Raw genomic sequence first — 2487 nt, 5'->3', positions numbered from 1 at the left:
AAAAAAAAAAAAAAAAAACTCTCAAAAAAAATAAAAAAAGAAAATGTGATTCACTCTATCAGGATGGTAGAACTCCTTTACATGAAACCATTATTTTCTTTTAATTTTCCAGAAAGTGTGTGCATTCACCAGAGAGAGACAGAGGGAGAGGGAGAAAAAGAAAACAGTCCCCATGAGGAATGGTCATGATGCAATCTTTTCTTCTCTATTTCTCCATTCTGTTGATCATTTTGGCACACACACACACACACACACACACACACTTGGCATGTTTCTCAAGTCACCAAGTTGGGGGTTTGGAAATTACTTCATATATGAGATCCAACTCCCTTATCCACCAGGCCATGGGCTGGCCCAAAAATACTATTAAGGGATAAAGAATGAGGGACTCATTTTCAGTTCAATTCATTCTAGAGGTAGGAAATATAGGGACAGGAGTGATCCAAGATGGCTGAAAGGCTAATGTGTTGTAAACCTGCCTACAGTTTGGGGCCAAAAGGTGGAGTGCTGGATAAGGGCACTGGACTTCTATATGGCCGACTGCATTTCAAGTCCTGTACCTGGCAACTTTTTTCCTCTCTTTTCTCTCTCTTTCTCTCTCTCTCCCTCCCTTTCTGGTCAAATTAAAATAAATAAATAAAGTTAAATATATATATTTTACTTTACATAAAACCAGTCTACAGCCATAACATGGATAGTACTCAAACCTTGAAACACATCTTCATGGGAATTTTGTAATGAAGCAGGAAAATGCACATTATAATGTCAATTTTTTAATTATTCATTTTATTTATTTTTTTAAGTTTACTATAGGGCATGTGTGCTCACTAGAGAGAGACAGAAAAAGAGAAAAAGAGAGAGCAAGCCACCAGATCCAAGACTAGAACCGCAGCCAACCATGTGGGAGTCCAGCACCTTAACAACCATGCCTCCTGGTGGTCCCAATATAATGTAATTTTTTTAAAGAATGGATCAAGATTATATGCTCAAAATTTGTTTTTGAACAATTGGAGGAAAATATGCCAGAATGTCAACAGTAATTTCCTCTGGCTCATTTTTTCATATGCATATATGTATGTAAATTTCTGTACTTTCATAAATTTCTAAAGAGAACATTGTTTCTGCTGATCAACAAAATATAAGCTATTAGCAAAACTAGGTCAAAAAATTATTTTTTATACCTGCTTTTAAGGAATTTGGTACATGAACTTTTATAAGACCAAATGTGGGCAAATACGTAACTGTTTGTCTTGGCTTAGGAAACACTAAAATTCTGTTAAGGTAAAATAGAATGAAATAGAGCCCCAAAATGATGCTAACAATTGAATCCAGAAAGCATGCATTGAAAGACACCTCTGTGCAAAGCACAGTTAAGGTTTAATCAAAAGATCACAGCAATAGATGGCTTCACTCATTTTGGTTTCCTTACCCAGAGGAGAGAGACCCAACCCATTGATTTTACCAGACATATTGCATATTCTGACAGCTTCTCTGCAGTGATAAATGTTCCAGTTTGAAGTCTGACCATCCCAAGTGAACAAGAGAGCCTTACAGCATGGGAATAAATAAGCATAGCCTGAAAAGTATATTTTGAATACAGAGAAAAGAATGGGGACCAGCAGTTGGTGTAATGGCTATGTCGCTGGATTCCCATGTAGTCGTCTGCGGTTCAAATCCCGGAACCAGTGGCTTAAACTCACTCAGGGCTCGTGTGCGTACGTGTCCAAGATCCCAAGAGGAGAATGGAGGAGAAGGGATTGCGGTGTGGCCATCCCCCTTGGGGGGCGATTTCTTGCTTCCTGTCTCTCTGTCTCTCTCTGTCTTTCTGGTGAGTGCACATACCCTATAGCAAACCCTCTCCAAAAGAGAGAAAGAGAAAGAGAGAGAGAGAGAGAGAAAAGGATGACCATCTGAGACCCAGGAGAGGAGGGGATGGAGAGGCAGAAGCTAAAAGGGGCACATCTGACTGGGCCTCAGATCCTTCAGAGCCCTACCTCTATGTATGCCTCCCAAGATATGGCTGCCTGGAACTGAGAGCCAGGAATCTTCTTGGTGGTTAATGAACTTCCCAGAATCCCATGGATTTGACACAATCCCTGCTCAGCAAATCTTTCTTCTTTTTAGAGAGAGAGAGGTTTTTGCTATAGGGCACATGTGCTCTCTGGAGACACAGAGAAAGACAGAAAGAAAGAAAATGAGAAACCACCCTCTAGGGGGGATGGCCACACCACAATCCCATCTCCATTTTCCTCTTGGGATTTGTGGGCACATGTGCACACACTCCCAGCATGAGTTTCAAGTCACTAGGTCCAAGAATTGAACCACAGTCAACCACGTGGGAGTCCAGTGCCTTAACCACTACACTACTTGCTGGTTCTATATTTCTAAAGTGATTTAATCTTTCTAATTTTTATGTTTTATTTTTAAATTTTAATTATGATTTCTAGTGTTCATGTAATTGATGAATATCTTTGTGGGCTGTGAAAT

The sequence above is a fragment of the Tupaia chinensis genome, unplaced genomic scaffold (assembly GCF_000334495.1).
Source record: "Tupaia chinensis unplaced genomic scaffold, TupChi_1.0 Scaffold148073_2, whole genome shotgun sequence".
Lineage (NCBI taxonomy): Eukaryota > Metazoa > Chordata > Mammalia > Scandentia > Tupaiidae > Tupaia > Tupaia belangeri.
The sequence above is the reverse complement of the archived record's forward strand: the minus strand, read 5'-3'. Positions refer to the sequence as shown.